The sequence below is a fragment of the Pan troglodytes genome, chromosome 1 (assembly GCF_028858775.2).
Source record: "Pan troglodytes isolate AG18354 chromosome 1, NHGRI_mPanTro3-v2.0_pri, whole genome shotgun sequence".
Lineage (NCBI taxonomy): Eukaryota > Metazoa > Chordata > Mammalia > Primates > Hominidae > Pan > Pan troglodytes.
This window is the reverse complement of record NC_072398.2, coordinates 223252121-223271393: the sequence shown is the minus strand read 5'-3', so window position 1 is coordinate 223271393 and position 19273 is coordinate 223252121. Positions and strand designations below refer to the sequence as shown.

Sequence of the window (19273 nt, the reverse complement as noted above, 5' to 3'; positions counted from 1 at the left end):
GAGCTAACTAAACCTCTTTCCTTTATAAATTGCCCAGTCTTCAGTATTTATAGCAATGCAATAACAGACTATTATATTTACCATATTCAACCACTCTCCTATATTGTTTGTAGCCTTTTGTTGTAATATAAAATACTAAAGCAAAATCCTTATACACAAAGAAATGGATAGAGGATGATTCTACAGTAAATATGGTAAATGTATACGCTATAGCAAATATAGTAAAATGCAACTGTAGAATCTAAACGGTGAGTGCAGGGGTGCTCTCACTATCATAATTCCTGCAATTGTTCTGCATTTAAACCATCAGTTTGTTTGTTTGTTTGTTTTTTTGGAGACAGAGTCTTGCTCTGTTGCCCAGGCTGGAGTGCAGTGGCACAATCTTGGCTCACTGCAAGGTCCGCCTCCTGGGTTCATGCCATTCTCCTGCCTCAGCCTCTTGAGTAGCTGGGACTACAGGCGCCCGCCACCACGCCTGGCTAATTTTTTGTATTTTTTAGTAGAGACAGGGTTTCACCGTGTTAACCAGGATGGTCTCAATCTCCTGACCTCGTGATCCACCCACCTCGGCCTCCCAAAGTGCTTGGATTACAGGTGTGAGCCACCGCGCCCGGCCTATACTTGTTCTTAAAGTGAGCATCATGTTTTTCTTTCAACTTCTCAATAAATTGCTAATATGAAATATTTTATCAACTTCAAAACAATCCCCAAATTTCAAAAATATAATAATCTTGGAATGTTTGTTACCCTTGGCTTATATCATAAAAGAACAGAGGAGGCAATTATCAGAAGAGTCACATTTCAACTTCCATCATTTTACCCAAGGGACAGTCAAGTAAAGTAAAACTGCCCTGAGTGTCTTATTTTCTTGGGTCTCTCAACACTCTTTTAGGCAAACACTTGGTCTTCACCAAGAACAAAGAGTTATAGGTGTCTGTTACCTCTAGGAGAAGCAAGGGAGAAAAAAAAAAAAAAACTAAAACCTTTGGAGAGTCACTGTTTGACATCTTCCTTCTCAGCTTCCTTCTTATATAATTCCCAGGAGTCCTAGCCAATAAAGAATGGTTTAACTCTTCTTTCTGAAAAAAACAAATGATTATCTTTCTTTAGAAAATGTATTCCTCTTTCCTCTGAAGACTCAGAAGCAGACCTTTCAGGAGAATTTCTGGATTAGAGTGTGCCATTTCAGCCAAGGGACTTCCTCTACCAGGGTCCAAAGATAACACATTCTAATGAATGCTTGCTGGACTGTTTCCTTTTTTTTTTTTTTTTTTTGACAATTTGAAGGTCTTCAATGAAAGCATGCCAGTATTACCACAGACTTATCTCAGGGCAGTGCTTTGGTAAACCAAATTCAGAAGCTTCAGAAAAGACTAGAAACTAATAAGTCAGCTATACATCCACTTAGAGTTTGCCAGACAGAGAAAAAGGAAAATAACATTCCAGTCACAAAGAATAAATCACAGAGGGCTTTAAGGCTTAATTGCCACGTTTTCCCTCCAAAAGAATCAAAAGTTTATCACACTTGTTTCCTAAATCTCCAAAAATGTGAGTTATTGAGAGAAGAGTCATACAATTTTTAGGAATTTCCATTTCTTCCGTTGTCGAACCTTTGAAAAACAATTGCAAGTTGAAGAGAACTCACATGACCCAGAAACTGTTCTGAGCTCTATCAATGTTCAGGAAGCAGAATTTTTTTTTTTTTAACTTTTTAAACTCTTTTTGTAGAGACAGGATTTCCCTATGTTGCCTAGGCTGGTCTCCAACTCCTGGGCTCAAGTGATCCTCCTGCCTTGGCCTCCCAAAGTGCTAAGATAACAGGTGTGAGCCACCACACGTGGCTGGAAAAAAATGTTTTCATCCAGAGAGTAAAACTCAATGAAGTGGGACAGCACGCAGTACATTTCAACTTTCCCCTCTTAAAGATTTCAGCCTACACACTCCAATTTCACACTCAATGAAAGCTTAAGCAAAATGTTAGCATAAATCAAAGTTTTAAATCATTTTAGATTGTTAACTAGCAAATGTCCTGCAGAAATTTTAAAACTCACTAAATAAATTATAAATCTAGTTATGAGAACAAAGCACACTGTGGAATATAAGGATGCAGAATAAACAGCTATTCAGAAAGTGTGTCCAATTTTTTTCCCACCCCTAAGTCAAGAGGCAAACCATGACCCCGCTGTGGGACTGGGCTGTCAAGCACTCTCCCTCCTCTGCTAACACTGTTCCCTCTGTTCAGAAGACCTTCCCTGCCCTCTCTTCATGGGGCAAACCTACACCTCTCCTCCAAGATCCAGCTGAGCCTTTACCTCCTCTGTGGCCCCTGATCAGAATCCCCAAGGCAGAAGTTTTTGGAGCTTTATTCGTGCCTTTCTTTTGTTGTTGTTCTTTTTTTTATTTTTTTGAGATGGAGTCTCGCTCTGTCACTCAGGCTGGAGTGCAGTGGTGTGAACTTGGCTCACTGCAACCTCTGCCTCCCTGGTTCAAGTGATTCTCCTGGGCTGGTCTCAAACTCCTGACCTCAAACAATCCTCCTGCCTCAGCCTCCCAAAGTGCTGGGATTACAGGCATGAGCCACCACACCCAGCCTATTCACGCCTTTCTGACACCTACCACTCACTATAACACACTTAACAAGCCTCTTCCCATTCCCCACCCCTCAAGGCAGAGCCTGCAGCCCTGGTCATCCTCTATCCCTGTCACCCACCACATTGCCCAGCAGACAACAGCACAGTCAGTAGTCCCATTTACTAAGGACTTATGTGCCAGACATTATGCTCAGTGCTTTATATAATATCAACTCATTTCACCTTCACAAAAACCATATGAATAATATAATAATAAACTATAGTATCCCTCCAATCAGTCTTCCCCAGCCTCCTTAGGAGGTTCCTTTTCATGTGAACAGGCTGTAACCTACAGGACTCTATCCTGACCATACTGTCATCTTGTTCCTCACACTCTTCCTGGGCAATCTCCAATCCAGGTCTTTGGAGCTCATTCCAAACCCATATAGGACAGGCACTTGGATATCTGAGTGTTCTGCACTTAAAATTGGTCATGTCCCAAACTCTGTCCATCTCTCTCCCCAAATATGCTCTCTCTTTATGATTCTAACAGAACACTCTATGTCCAGTCATAGCCTAAGTCCAATCAGGAGAAAGAAACTACATGGTAATTTGAACAAGGGAAGATAAAAAATCATTAACTATAACAAGAGATTAATGAGAAGTTGGCAAATAAAACCTTGAAAGAACACAGCAATAGCTGACATAAAATATAGTAGCAAATATAATATTATGTAACACAACATATAATTGCCACCACCCTTAAGGCTGAGACAGAGCACCCAAGAAAGAGTTCCCCCAACTCTAGGGCTGAGATCCAGACCTTGCTGGAGGGGGCTCATACCTGACAGAACTTCAGGCAATCCACTCTGTGAAATTTGCCAGAAATCAGTCCTCTAGAATGCCAAGGAAAGTTGTTTGTGGGGGAGTGTCTCAGTGGACGTACTCTGCTACCTGGGCAGCAGGAGAGCTGCTGGTCACTAAGAGCTGCAAATGCCTGAGCACTGAAGAAACACCATGTGCCACACTGGCCTCTCTTGGAACCAGCAAGTAAATCTCTTTCCTCCTCAATGTCTCTCCAGCACCCTCTACTGACAAAACTAAACGTCGTGCCAGCTGGCGAAGGAAAAGCAAAAGGCCCAGATTCATTTTCACAGAGCAAGCAATGAAGGACATACTTCGAGGTGAGAAGCAATAAATCAATAACTGACACAAGCACACAATCATCTATCAGTTGTCCAAGCCCAAAACCTAGAGGCATCCTTGATTTTTCCTCCAGTCATCAAGTCCCACAGGTCCTACCTTCTAAGTATTTATTAAATCCATCTACTTCACTCCATCCACTTCACTCCATTATGATTAATGTTAATAATACTGATATATTAATTATATTATATAATTAATAATATATTATTGTTAATAATAGTGTTAATCCCCCCCGTCCAGTTTTACTTGCTTGCTTTTTTAATTCTGTTTTGCCTCTGGGCCACTGCACATGGGTTTCCTCTGCCCAGAACAGCCTTCCTTCTTTCCCCTATTGCCACATCCACTTTTTGGTTAGCTGATTCTTCATCATTCTTCAGCTCTCAACTCTCTTGCTCCAAGTCACTTGCCCCTGCTAAGTACACCCAATAGAATCCTCTTCTTCCCCACTAAGAACACTTACCACACATTATTGTACAATCACATGTTGCTTAACAATGGACATATGTTCATCCTTGTGTGAACATGATAGAGTGTAGTTACACAAGCCTAGATGATACCCTATAGCCTACTGCTCCTAGACTACAAACCTGTATAGCATGTTACAGCACTGAATACTGTAAACAACTGTAACACAATGGTACATCTGTCTAGGGCACTTACCCCATGAATGCAGCTCACTGGAAGTTGCTCTGGGTGAGTCAGTGAGTCAGTGGTGAGTAAATGTGAAGGCCTAGGACATTACTATACACCACTGTGAACTTTATAAACACTGTGTGCTTAGGTTACACTAAATTCCTCTTTTAAATATTATTTTTTCTTCAATAACAAATCAGCCTTAGTTTACTGTAACTTTTTTACTTTATAAACCATTTTTAAAACTTTTTGACTCTTAACAACTCAGCTTAAAACACAACACGAATACATTGTGCAGCTCTACAAAGATATTTTATTTTTATAATCTTATTTTATAAGCTTTATTTTATTTTTAAAATTTTTAACTTTTTTAATGTTTTTGTTGAAAACTAACACACACACATTAGCCTAGGCATACACAGGGTGAGGATCATCACTACTGCTCTTGCACCGCCACATGTTGGACCAATGGAAGGTCTCCAGGGTCAATAACATACATGGAGCTGTCATCTCCTATAATAACAATGCCTTCTTCTGGAATACCTCTTCCAGAATAGCTGGAGGCTATTTTACAGTGAATTATTTTATATGTAAGTAGAGGACGTACACTCTAAAATAATGATAAAAAGTACACTATAGTAAATACATAAACCAGTAAAACAATCATTTATAATCACTATCAAGTATTACGTACTGTCCATGATTGAATGTGCTATATTTCATATGACCGGCAGCATATTAGGTCTGCTTACACCAGCATCACCACACACACGAGTAATATACTGGGCTACAACCTTATACCACATACAATGTAACTAAGCAACAGGAAATTTTCGCCTCCATTATAATCTCATGGAACCACTGTCATATATTTGGTGTGGTCCACCATTGCCCAGAATTTCTTTACACAGCACATGACCATAATTCCTTATTAACTAACTCTCATCATTCATACTTTTACCTCTACGAAGGCAAGAAAAATTTCTTCATCACTGAATCCCAAAGAGTTAGCAAGATGTCTAGAACAAAGCAGACACTCAGTATCAGCTCAGTTAATGGATGTTGAATGAAGGGGGGTGACATGGTTAGGCATTGTGTCCCCACCCAAATCTCATCTTGAATTGTAAACCCCATAATCCTCATAATCCCCACATGTCAAGAGAGAGACCAGGTGGAGGTAACTGAATCGTGGAGCCGGTTTCTCCCATGCTGTTCTCGTGATGGTCAGTGAGTTCTCATAAGATCCGATCTGATGGTTTTATAAGGGGCTCTTCCCCACTTCGCTCAGCACTCACTCTGTCCTGCCACCCTGTGAAGAAGATGCCTTGCTTTCCCTTCACCTTCCACCATGATTGTAAGTTTCCTGGGGCCTCCCCAGCATTGTGGAACTGTGAGTCAATTAAACCTATTTCCTTTATAAATTACCCAGTCTTAGACAGTTCTTTATAGCAGCAAGAACAGACTAATACAAGGGGAAGCATTTTATGAAGCAAATAACAACTTAAAAGGAGAAAATTTTGGCTTTGAGATTATATCTGATATGTTGATCAGCGTACATGCAATAAAATTACTACACATATATAACTCTAAGGATAAGGAGACAATGCCTTTGTCTCATGCCTAACAATTAAGATACAGTAAAATATAAAGTCTATTCCTCAAAAGAAAAAGAACTAATTCAACCAGCTGGCAATATGAATTTATATGATTTCAGTATATTGTATGCAGATGAGGAAAAAGACTGTTAGTTTTCAAGGTGAACAGTGCCATCCCAGTGTAGTACGTATATATCAAAGGATTCTGTTTATTTACACCCAATAATGAAAATCAAATATTACAACATGACATTCCATTGCACACCATGCTTCTATGGTAGAAAATCAATACATCCTATTTGTTTTCAGTAACTTGTTTACCCAACCACAGTTCTAGAGTCATTATGCAATGCAAACAGTCTTCTAAAGCACTCTGACCCATATGAAATAAAAACTAGGTCCTCTCTGACACTCCCAAAGGGAATATCTCTCTGGCTAACTCCAGGAATTTGCTCAGGGATATATGGAGCAAAGATTGTAGAGCTGAATCGGTATATAAAGTTACTCTGACACTCTGGGAGGAAATTTAGCCAAATCCGTAATAGTGAGTAGCAATCTCATCCACTCAATGGCCAGGGGAAATATATTCAGGACTAGAACTCACACAAGCCAAAGCACTAAAATACACAAAGTACAACCACCAGCAGTGCTGGCTCACACCTGCGATCCCAGAGCTTTGGGAGGCCGAGGCAGGCAGATCACTCAAGCCCAGGAGTTCAAGACCAGCCTAGGCAACATGGCAAAACCCTGTCTCTACAAAACTTACAAAAATTAGCCAGGCATGAAGGCTAAAATTAGCCAGGCATGATGGTTAAAAATTAGCCAGGCGTGATGGGGTATCCCTGTAGTCCCAGCTACTCAAGAGGCTGAGGTGGGAGGATCACCTGAACCTGGGAGGTTGAGGCTACACTGAGCTGTGATCATGCCACTACATTCCAGCCTGGGTGACAGAGTGAGATCCTGTCTCAAAAAAAAAAAAAAAAAGTATAATCTTGAAGATTTAAGCTTTTTTGTTGTTATTGCTTATTTATATCATTCTCACACTCTAAAGGGGGGAAAAACTTAGGATACAAACAGACGTTATTTCAGCAACTCAATCATTGTTTAATCCTCGAGACATATTGTGGACAACTGTATTATAGAATTTAAAAGTGTGTGAGTTTATTACACACTTGTTTAAAAAAGACATAATAAGTATGCAGTCTATTCGAGCTGGGCACAGTGGCTCACACCTATAATCCCAGCACTTTGGGAGGCTAACATGGGAAGACTGCTTGAGGCCAGGAGTTTGAGACCAACCTGGGCAACAAGGCAAGACCCCATCTCTACAAAAAAATTTTAAAAATTAGCCAGGTACAGGGGCGCGTGCCTGTAGTCCTATCTTCTTTTTTTTTTTTTTTTTTTTGAGACAAAGTCTCACTCTGTCATCCAGGCTGGAATGCAGTAGTGGAATTTGGGCTTACTGAAACCACTGCCTCCCAGGCTCAAGCAATCCTCCCACCTCAGCCTCCCGAGTAGCTGGGACTACAGGCTAATTTTTTTTTTTTTTTTTTTTTTTTTTTTTTTTGTAGAGACGGGGTTTCACCATGTTGGCCAGGCTGGTCCCAAACTCCTGGCCCCAAGGAATCCTCGGCCTCCCAAAGTGCTGGGATTACAGGCGTGAACCACCGCACCCAGCCACACTTGGCCATTTTTAAACTATTTTTATTCCAACTGATATATATTTCATCTTCTATAACATGTCTCAGTATAGACATGCATAGTCTAATCAAGAAAATCTTGTCAATAAAATGAAACTTAACAAGGGCCTTGGGGATATTCTCTCTACCAAGACTGATCTTTCCTTTACTTCTACAGGGCTCAGTCCCTCACTTATTTGCTAAAATGTCACCTTTCCCCAGTTATTCTTTAGGCCCACCATGACCACTTACTCCCTCAGCCAAATCTCAGCTTGCCATTTCCCCTGTGCCTGCTTGACTTTTCTCCAGAGCACTTTTCACCATCAAATCTTTACTTATTTGTATATTACTGTCTGTTTTCTCCCACTAGAATATTTTCTCCATGAATTAAGGAATATTTGGGTTTGTTTCACTTGCTGCTGCTTCCTCAGCACTTAGAACTGTGTGTTGAAGCACAGTAGGTGCTCAATAAATAGTGGTTGAATGAAAGAAAATAGACAGTCCCAGAAATTAATCTTAATACTGATGCTGTGAAATGAAAAGCTCTCAAAGTGGGAGTGGACATACTTTTAAGAGATGATTCCCTTTCATTTAACTTAAAGCCCAAAGGACTTTTCAAAATGAAATTGTTATTCCAACTACACCCAAAAATCATTAAGGCTGCCCCTGGGTGCTCACGTACATTTTAACAAAAAGCAAGGAATTCTATGTCCTGCTAAAGCAATGGAAAAACCCTGATGTAGAAAATGTAAACTGCTTAAGTTCCATATGTGGGTAGTAACGATTTTACACCACACCACTTATAACATTATGAGTGTCACACTAACCACAGGGAGAATTCCGTTTCACCTTTGTTTTTCCACATACATGTCCTCTAATAATACAACTCTTCACAAACACTGTATTAGCTGCATTCTTAAACACGCCTACTATCTAAAACATACACAGCAATGTAACTGATGGGTACATTCTCAATCAGGTAATTTTGATAGAAAAAGTATACCAACCAGTGTGCCATTTGACCATTAAAACAATAGGAAAGACAGAACTGATCTAAATAGCTCATAATATGGTCTAAAAGAGATGACCCTCAAACTTTAGCGATAAAATAAGAAAACACAGAAATAGAGGTGTTAATCAGTTAACAGAAGTCAGTAAGCTAAAACGTACAAAGTTCTACACTGCATTTTGTGGTAAGAGACAAATAAAATATATGTTCCCCATACAAAAAGACTTCTTAAATCTATTAAGATGGAATAAATAGTATGTACAGGATAATGGAGACAAATGCCCATAGTCTAAAATGGAAAACTTCAAAATCACCTAGACCCAAGAAAACAAAAATCACATATTAGGACAATTTGATTTTCCCATGACATGCGTGGCGCTGTAGATGCAGTTTATCCTACCTCCAGTCAAGTGGGTCCATGAATAGAAACTCTCAGGTATAAACCACTCCTCTACCACTTCACCCCAGGGCATTCTAGTGACTTCCATGGTGATTTGGTTTGGCTGTATCCTCACCCAAATCTCATCTTGAATTGTAATCCCCATAATCCCCACGTGTCTAGGGAGAGGCCTGGCAGGAGGTGATTGGATCACAGGGCAGTTTCCCCCATGATGTTCTAGAGATGGTGAGTGCTCAGGAGATCTGAGGGATTTATAAGGGGCTCTTCCTCCTTTGCTCCTCACTCGTTCGTGCCACCTTGTGAAGGTGCCTGCTTTGCCTTTTGCCATGATTGTAAGTTTCCTGAGGCCTCTCCAGCTACATAGAATTGGGAGTCAATTAAACCTCTTTTCTTTATAAATTAAACAGGCTCAGGTATTTCTTTATAGCAGTGCAAAGACAGACTAATACACATGGTTACGTTTCTCTCAACTACTGACACTTGGCATGTCCAGCTATTATAATTTCATTTCTATCTCCCAAATGTTTTCCATCTGTCCCATTCCATTCCAGACCACCGTTGGCCTAGGTTCAGCTGTCATGATCGCCTGGCTAAACTGCAAAAGGAGGTGCAATGAGATTATACTCCTGCTTAAAACTTCTACAGGATTCCACGGTTCACTGAATGAAGTCTAAACTCCTTAATACTCTAATATACGGATTGGACCTCTGTCCTCAGCCCCTTCTCCTCCAGGCTCAAACCTCCATGTCTTGGCATACATACTTTTCCACCCCCTAACATATATTCCCTTTCTTTTATGTTTTAAAACATCTTTCTTACCGGTCGTGAACGGTGGCTCACACCTGTAATACTAGCACTTTGGGAGGCTGTGGTAGGAGAATCGCTTGAGCCCAGGAATTCAAGACCAGCCTAGGCAACACAGGCAGATCTTATCTTTACAAAAATTAAAAATTAGCCAAGCATGGCAGCACATGCCTGTGGTCCCAGCTACTCGAGAGGCTGAAGCAGGATTGCTTGAACCCAGGAAGCTGAGGCTGCAGTGAGCCATGATCCTGCCACTGCACTGCAGCCTGGGCTGCTGAGCAAGAGCCTATCTCAAAACAAAACCAAATAAAATTCCTCTTACTTTTGAAAGGCCCAGTTTAAATGTAACCTCTGTGAAAATTTCTTTGATCCTCACAATCAGAATTATTTGTTGCCTTCAGGGTATTGCCAAAGTACTCTGTTTATATCTCTGTTCAAAGAGATTGTATCTATGTTAACGTAAATCATAGTCTCATGATAGCTTTTGTCTGCTTAACAAAGCACCCTCCTTACTCACTTTACTCTAGGGAACTACCACTTCATATGGGGACCTAATAACATGTAGTTTGGGTGGATCCAGGGTTGCTCACCATACTAAATCCTCCTGGCCACCATGACTTGTTCAAGAATGGACCCATGTCTCAGTAAGAACCACTGAGAACCCTCCCCATAACTTCTGCTAGAACCACCAGAAGAAGAAAAAAAATACAAAGCCTATTTTATAATAAATTTGAATATCTCATGTAACTTATTGAATACAGAAAGTGAAAAACAAAATGGTTATATGGTACTCAAAGTATGGTTTCTATTGACTGTGTATCATTTTTGCACCATCATAAACTTACAAAATTCTAAGTCAAAGAATCATAAGTCAGAGACTACACTGACATACGAGTCATGATCGTGGTCTGACTTACATTACAATTAATTGTACTCAGGGCCAAAGAAACAGTTATAAGAGGACACCTGGCAGATAAGAGAAACAGCAAGAAGGCCTGTGTGGCTGGGGCAAGCAAGTGTGGGAGCGTGTATGGGGGGGGGGGGCAGTGAGAGAGAAGGAGGGCAGGCAGGGGAGGGAGGGGAGAGAGAAGAGAGATGGGGGAACAAAAAAGAGAGAGAGAGAAAGGGAGAGGGAGAGAGAGCCAGAGCCAGACAGACAGACACCCCAAGATGGCATTGTGAAAGGTCAAGCTATTGCAAAGTCCCAAGCAGAAGAGGGACAGGATCTGACTTAACTTTCTTTTTTGTTTTTTGAGACGGAGTCTCGCTCTGTCGCCCAGGCTGGAGCGATCTTGGCTCACTGCAAGCTCCGCCTCCCGGGTCCACGCCATTCTCCTGCCTCAGCCTCCCGAGTAGCTGGGACTACAGGGGCCCACCACCACACCCAGCTAATTTTTTGTATTTTTAGTAGAGACGGGGTTTCACCATGTTAACCTGGATGGTCTCGATCTCCTGACCTCGTGATCTGACCACCTCGGCCTCCCAAAGTGCTGGGATTACAGGCATGAGCCACCCCGCCCAGCCCTGACTTAACTTTTAAAAGGATCCTTAGGCTTGCTGTGTTGTGAAAACAAATGGCATGGGGGTGGGCATGGAAGTGGGAGGTGGGCAGGGAGAACAAGACCTGTTAAGAACCTGCTAGGGTAACCAGGCCAGAGGTGATGAAGGCTCAAAGAAAGTTTTGTCCAATTTTTTTTTTTAAACACCCTAATTTTTTTTGCTACCAATTACAACTTTGGAAAGACAGATAAATCAACACATGATATTCATACTTGATTTACTGAGTATCTACTATATTTAAGACACTCTAAATATTACCTTATCTAGTTACAGAACTATCTTCCTAAACTCAAAGCCCATATGCAAACGGTGAACTGGAATTCTCTAACTAAATATCCCATACACATTTTACCCCCAAAACCTAATCCTCCTTTACTCTCTAATCTGATTATCTCATTAATATTACTTCCTAGCCTAGTTGTTACTAAAGATAATAAGAGAGTAGGTATATTTGAGACAGAGCTTTGCTCTGTCGCCCGCGCTGGAGTACAATGGCACAATCCCGGCTCACTGCCGAGAACTCCGCCTCCCGGGTTCAAGTAATTCTCCTGCCTCAGCCTCCCGAGTAGCTAGGATTACAGGTGCATGCCACCACACCCAGCTAATTTTTGTATTTATTTTAGTAGAGATGGGGTTTCACCATGTTGGCTAGCCTGGTCTCGAACTCCTGACCTCAAGTGATCCGCCCACCTCAGCCTCCCAAAGTGCTGGGATTACAAGCGTGAGCCACCACGCCCAGCCATAACTTTCTATATTACTTAAGTAGTTGTATACAACTACACATAATTTCGTCTAAAGTTCAAGACAATTCTGGGAGAGAAACACCCTTATTTACCTCTACCATTTTACAGATAACGAAACTAAGCTCAGAAAAATGCAGTAACTTGCCAGAAGTTATTATGCTGGTAAATAGTGGAGCTGAGACTCAAACGTGGGATTCTAACTCATCCACAATCACTTCAGTCAGAAACGTGGGAATTATCTTAGACTCTTCTCTCAGCCCCACACCAGATGCCCTCTGTCATTCACTCTCACACCATCACTATCTTAGTTCAGAGCTTCCCATCTCTAAACTCAGTTACCACAATAGGCTCACAGGTTACGTTGCTGTATCTTGTATAACCCTCCCCTTCCATCCATTCTCCATACTATTATCAGATACTCTCTTCAGTTCCAAACACAAGCTTTGTGCTCCAATGCAAGTATATGGTTAGGAAACCTACAGATTATGGAAACAGAGCCAAAAGTGTCAAGAGCTTTCTTCATCAGTATGCATGCATTAATTCCAGCACCAGCAACTTACCAAGCAATTTTTGGCAGCATCGCAACTTCAAGATTCTCATTAATATCGCCAAGTACGAAAAACCTGGTGATTGCTCAATTTCTCCTTTTGTCTTTCTTCCCAACCCCAAAGGTGTGGACTTTAAGCATTTCAAGGACCTCATCAGACCTAGTCCCACCTTCCTAAATTACTCCTTTCTTTTCTTATCCAATCAAAACTGCCATTCCTAGAAGGCCCAAATAGGTCTTAAGTGTTCATAATGAGGTATCAGAACATACATATTTTAAAAAGAGGAGCTAATTAAATAAGTGGGTCTCTATTCTGGCATTTCATAGGCATGGGGGACAGTGATGATGGTAATAATGGCTAACATTTATCAAGATCTCGGTAAGCTGTGTGTCAGGTACTGTTTTACTTGCTTTACAAGCATTTAATTATCTGTTCCTTTAATCATCAGAACTACTCCATGAAGTGGGTATAATTATTATTATTATCACAATTTTTGGATAAAGAATTGAAGAGCTGGAGGAGTTAAGTAACATGTCCAAGGTCACCCAATCAGTAAGAGGTGCCAGCGCTCCTAACCACCTCATGCTAACAACTTCACTATAATGGTAGACTCCAATAGAGATATGTGAAGGAGATCATTGTGAGCTTATTCGTTCATTTTTAAAATATTTCTTGGGAGTTTATTATATTCTGAGAATTATTCCTGCCACTGGGAATTTAATTGTAGATAATGCTTTTATGGAACTCACAAGAAAGGCACCAAAAAATACATAAGCAAAAATGAAAACAACACAATTTTGCTCTGGAAAAAAAAAAAAGGATAAGTTGATGTAGAGTAATGCGCTACTTTAGACTGGAAGCCAGGGAGGGCCTCCCTAAGGAATAATATTGAAATGCGATCTAAATTATAAGATGAAGCAAAGAAAAAAACCTGATGGAACCGCACTGAGGCAATTATGATGAATGCAATACACCTAGGTAAGAGTTAGTTTGTTAGTTCCTAAAACAACAGAAAGGACAGGAGGCCATTGTGACTGATGCTAAGGGAGCAAGTGGAGAGTGGTCAGAGTTATATCAGAGACTCAGAAGTGTCAACTATGCTGGCACACAGCCATGGAGGAAAAAAAATCTGTATTTTACTCCCAGCAGAATGAGAATCTGGAGGGTTTTAAGGAAGAGAATGAGGTGATCTATGTTTCTGAAAAAGCAATTCCACTCCTCCAACTCTGTGTAAAGAATGAACTACAGGCCAGGCACAGTGGCTCACACCAGTAATCCCAGCACTTTGGGAGGCCGAGGCGAGTGGGTAACTTGAGGCCAAGAGTTCGAGACCAAGCTGGCCCACACAGCGAAACCTCATCTCTACTAAAAATACAAAAATTAACCAGGCGTGGTGGCGGGCACCTGTAATCTCAGCTACCCGGGAGGCTAAGACATGAGAATCGCTTGAACGCAGAGGCCGAGGTTACAGTGAGCCAAGATTATGCCACTGTACTCCAGCCTGGGTGACAGAACAAGCCTCTGTTTCAAAAAAAAAAAAAAAAAAAGAATGGATTATAGAGTGATGAAAGTGGAAGACTGGAGAGGAATTAGGAGACTGTTACTTCTAGAACCATGCCTGGCACGTAGTCAGTAGTCAATGTGTTCAATAAATGAATGCTTCAATATCAAGGTAACGGAAGATGAGGGCTAAGACTTGGGTGGTAAAGTGCTACATGTAGAAACCATTCTGCCTCATTCAACATCTGTGAGTGTCACAAACCCAGTAGTCTTTTAAAAACCAGTAGCCTCTTTTTCCGGCTGGAACCATGGAGGGTGTTGAAGAGAAGGTGGTTCCTGCTGTGCCAGAAACCCTTAAGAAAAAGCAAAGGAATTTCACAGAGCTGAAGATCAAGCTCCTGAGAAAGAAGTCTGCCCAAAACATGCTTTGAAAGGCAAGGAAGAAGCTTATTTATGAAAAAGCAAAGCACTATCACAAGGAATATAGGCAGATGTACAGAACTGAAATTCGAATGGCAAGGATGGCAAGAAAAGCTGGCAACTTCTGTGTACCTGCAGAACCCAAATTGGCCTTTGTCATCAGGACCAGAGGTATCAATGGTGTGAGCCCAGAGGTCCGAAAGGTGTTGCAGCTTCTTCGCCTTTATCAAATCTTCAGTGGAACCTTTGGGAAGCTCAACAAGGCTTCAATTAACATGCTGAGGATTGTAGAGCCATATATTACATGGGGGAACCCAAATCTGAAGTCAGTAAATGAACTAATCTACAAGCATAGTTATGGCAAAATCAATAAGCAAATTGCTTTGACAGATAACGCTTTGATTGCTCTATCTCTTGGTAAATATGGCATCATCTGCATAGAGGATCTGATTCATGAGATCTAAACTATTGGAAAATGCTTCAAGGAAGCAAATAACTTCCTGTGGCCCTTCAAATTATCTTCTCCATGAGGCGGAATGAAGAAAACCTTGACTATCTACAATATAAGCTGCTCTAAAGTGCTTGAAACATCTGAGCACACTTCCCAAAACAGGTAGTGTTCTGTTGCCCATCACGACAATCTCTCAATAACTCTGAAACATACTTATTCAAGCAGCCCCCATTTACAAACATCCACTAACCCTACCTCTGCCAGCCCCGCTACTGGAAAAAACACTTAGGACATGCCAGGGATTATGCCAAGCACTTTGCATCTAGTCTCTCATTTGCTCCTTACTACACTCTATGAGTCTAATATCTCCAAATAAATAGCAATCTATAGTAACAAAGGCAATATTCTTATAAGAATCATGTTTTTAATACCTGGCACCTATGGGAAAACCTCTCTGATGGAAGAATTTAAGAGGAGGGTGGAAGGGAGCAAATTCCATTTCTTCCAGAGTTACTAAACTACACCGAAGTCAAACTTATGCTACCCAGTTAGTTTTGCTCTGATGATCCTCTCTGCACTGACAGGTGAAAGCACATGCAGAACATGCATGGCTTATTATTCTGAAAAGTCCAAAATACTGCGCTTATTCCTATAGCAACTGGGAGGCTAAACAGAGACCCAGTGTTAACTTCATACAGACGTCCTCAGAGAAGCCCTTCCTTTGCAGTTTTATGTTCTTTATAATTATACCAAATCTTTAGCTCAGAATCCCTTTCACTTTAAAAAAAAAAAAAAAAAAAAAAGAACTTACGTTATCATCTAGTTATATATGCAAGGCACCAAAGAAACAACAACAACAAAGTAAATATGGAAAAAGACTTGATTCTAAGAAGTCATAATAGAATTTTCAGCACTTGACTCTAGTACGGGAACTGTCCCCAAATAACTGTTTTAAGATTGCAAAAAAAAAAAAAAGATCAGTTCAATATAATAATAGTTAAAACTTAACACAGCTCTTTATGTGGCAGGCACTAATCTAGAATAACCCATTTAACCTTCATAACGGCCATTCAAGGGCCACTATTATTATCCCCATTTTACAGACAGCAAAAAGATACAGAGGCTAAGTAACTTGCCAGTGAAGTGGTAGGGACAGGATTTGCCTTGCGTGTCTGTGTTCTTATACACCACATGCTGCTACTCTTCAAATGGAAAAAAAAAAATTCACTATCACCCAGAAGGCGATCATACGATGATGAATTTTGACTTTGCTTTTTATTTCTAATCCTTCATCATAAAAGAAACACTTCCTTTGCAGTTTCATATTCTTGTACTAAAGCATAGCTTAGGAACATTTTCATTTAAAAAAAGAAAAAAAATACTCCCAGTATCATCTAGTAGTTATAAGAGATACGGAAGGCATTAAACTACATTATTCCTATAATCCTTACAAGAGAAATTCAGGTTCAGAGAAGAGACTATCAAAATGATAAACAATAGTGAAGTGGTAATTCAGAAAAGTTCATGTTTAAGTTTCATCTTAATCTTTATCTCATTGAGGGACATATTTTAAAAGTAAGAACACTGACAAACTGAGAGATAACGTAACTTGTACTCATCGTAAGGCTGTAGATAAAAACAAGGTTTCTTAAAACCTTGTGAGTTTCTTTTCCTATGCTACAGCAGATGTTTCGAGAAATGAAGCTATTGCCTTTGTAGGAAACTGATATGATCAAAAGAAATTAAAGGAAACTTACCAGAGACAGTTTGTGTTGGAAATAATTTGAAGTGCCAAACTTTAAACCATTTCATAATTTTTAAATTTTGTTTTCATAGATATTACATTACAAAGAAAAATTTTCCAGAAATATTTTAATCAAAGTTCTATTTAAAGAAACTTTTGATTAGACATTATTAAATTGTGTATTGTTTTAAAACAATAATAATAATCTGTCCTGAGCTATTAGAAAGAAATGTATAGCATGTTATTTTAATAGGCCTAAATGAGGAAGGATCAATATTATTTTAATTTTTAAAGGTCTGTTTATGAAATGCAATCATCCTTCATTAAAAATGCAAGCTGTGCTTCAGCAAGAGGTTAGCATAAATGATTCACAGAGAGATCTCTCTCCAGTATAATCTTCCTCTCCTGGGAGTTTCCTTCGGATGTTTCATCAAACCACTCAAGCTATTATTAAAAATGCTTCCCTGCGATAAAAGGAGGGAATAAACAATATAAACACACTTCCCCATTCCCATTCACCAATGACTCTTCCATTTGAGTGATCTATACCTTTTTCAGTCATAGGTAAAATTAATTTTTTATATTCCACGCATTTTTGCAATCGTTTCTTTTCTCAAGCATTTTAAGTTAACGTTATTTTACAGTATTCAAAATCAGAAATTCAGATTTTTAAGGTAGGTTTTTAATCACTTACCTATTTTGACATTTCAGTGTGAGTCTTGTCTTTCATTGAAATTAAAAGAAGTTTGCCTTCTATTTGACGGATTTTAAAAGATTTTAAAATGTCAACTCATCAAAGTCAAGACACTCCAAATTTAAATTCAATTCTCTTCTATTTAAAAATGCTAATGAAAATGGCTGTTTCAATGCAGCAGCATCTGGCTCATTATAACACTCAGTTTTAACTAATAAATCCTTAATTATTAAATTCTGGTGTTCAATTTCTTTCAGATAAATAAGCCAAACACATACTGCTACAATTATAAATACCTGGGATAAATTACTTATACCATGAAAAAGCATACCTCTTGATTCTCTGGCTGCTAAATAAGACCCAAAGTATGTAAAGGACACACATTTGAAAGACCCAGCATTAAACATTTGGGCTCCACTGTATGTAGGTCCCACATTCATAGGCTGGCAAATCTTTAACTCTACTGGGTCCTCATGCATAATGCACAGGGCAATTTGTCTGTTTGTGCAAATGGGCCAGTTTTTTTCCATGCTTTTTCAGACGTGTCAAATGTGTCAAAACTGAACATAATCATATACCCCTAATTCTGGCTTTACAAAGCAGACCCTACCTTCACCCAGCTTGATGTTTTTATTAAGGAGTTACTGAATATATTTAATCAAGGTATTACTGTACATCATGATGTCTTGTAAAGGTTGAAATCCCTGAGAGAATATGTTTGGTTTTAAGCCCTAATATGTGTTAGGGAGTGTTTCATTTTTCTCTCCCACTCCCAATTCCTTTTTTTTTTTTTTCTCCTTTTTTAATCAGCAGCATCGACAGTACTGACTGAATATTTTACAATGGAGTTGCAGAGTATGTGTGTTCAATCGTTTCAGCTTCCCAGAAGATTCATTACAGTTACATTAGAAAGTCAAATCAGGCAATTCTGCAGTCTGGTGAAAGCCAGCATATGAAAGAAGGTTAATACAAAAGAATTTCATTTTAGAGGACATTTAGGACTTTAAAAAGCAACATTATGATAAAATTTTCAAGATATTTGTTCTTGCCTTAGCACATGCTTTCCAGGTCTAATTTCAGAGCTGTCTCAATGCTTTTCTAGGAAAGAATGAGGGTGTATGGGAGGAAATTGTTTGATCTACAAGGTCTGCCATCTTAATGATCCTCATGCTAAGAACACTGCAGATGTATGTTTTGCCCTCACTCATGGGGAAAGAATCTATGGTTCTCCAATTATGCTGATGAAGTAGAAGTCAAGTAAAAGTGAAGGTGCATTCATTTAAAACATAAAGATTTTCAGTGACTGTTAACATCTGTCTTTCTGATTATAAATAAAACTAACTGCTGAGATTTTCAGATCTTAATATGTATTTATATAACAAAAACAAGTAAGTTAATTGTTTTCCATGATTAGTAGCAGGTATAGAAAAATCTTCTTCAGATTGGTACATGTTTAACTGGCACTTGTGTATAATATAGTAATTCCCCTCTTTCTAGAATTCAAGCCTCAATAAACCCCTAACTAATCTTATGTATTTATTTCCACTGGTTTATAGGTAAGCAAAAATAAGAATAGACTATCTACTGAAAGGCAAGCCTTGTCATTCAGTACAGTCAATTTACAGAATACAAATTCCAATTCAATACAAAGGCTCACCTTTGCATGAGCAATTCCAAAGCTTAAATACCATGGCAAGAGGGAAACAGCAGCTAGCAG

At 39.6% G+C, this 19273-nt stretch overlaps 1 protein-coding gene and 1 pseudogene across 10 annotated transcripts in view; one reads left to right on the top strand and one right to left on the bottom strand.

The window, feature by feature from the left end:
• The window catches only part of RERE (arginine-glutamic acid dipeptide repeats), a 464385-nt gene that overhangs the window by 381485 nt on the left and 63627 nt on the right, over nt 1-19273 (bottom strand). For 2 of the 10 annotated variants that reach the window (XM_054662495.2, XM_054662513.2), the window contains exon 1: nt 984-1074. The exons of the other annotated variants lie outside the window; for them this stretch is intronic. The gene's annotated coding sequence lies outside the window, so the exon portion shown is untranslated. Of the gene's footprint in view, nt 1-983; nt 1075-19273 lie in introns of those variants that run through there. 10 annotated transcript variants of the gene reach the window in all.
• Nucleotides 14556-15284, top strand: LOC104006084 (large ribosomal subunit protein uL30-like; annotated as a pseudogene).